Raw genomic sequence first — 287 nt, 5'->3', positions numbered from 1 at the left:
AGGATAAATAAAGGGTAGGAGGACGAGAATAACATCGAGGACGAAGCTGAGAACGAGTACAAAGAGGAGGAAGTAGAGGAAGAGTAGGAGGAAAAGGAAGAAGAAGAGAAGGAGAAAGAGACGAAGAAGGAAAAGAAAAAAGAAGAAGTAGAGAAAAAGAAGAAAAAGAAGAGGGCTGGGCGGAGGAAGAGAGGAGAGAAGAGCAAAAATGACCACGTCACGGGAAAGGAGATCCGGAATATAGAAAGAGAATTAGAGAAAACGGAATGACACTAAAGAAAACAAGA

This window comes from Penaeus monodon, chromosome 22, assembly GCF_015228065.2.
Source record: "Penaeus monodon isolate SGIC_2016 chromosome 22, NSTDA_Pmon_1, whole genome shotgun sequence".
Classification (NCBI taxonomy): Eukaryota; Metazoa; Arthropoda; class Malacostraca; order Decapoda; family Penaeidae; genus Penaeus; species Penaeus monodon.
The sequence above is the reverse complement of the archived record's forward strand: the minus strand, read 5'-3'. Positions refer to the sequence as shown.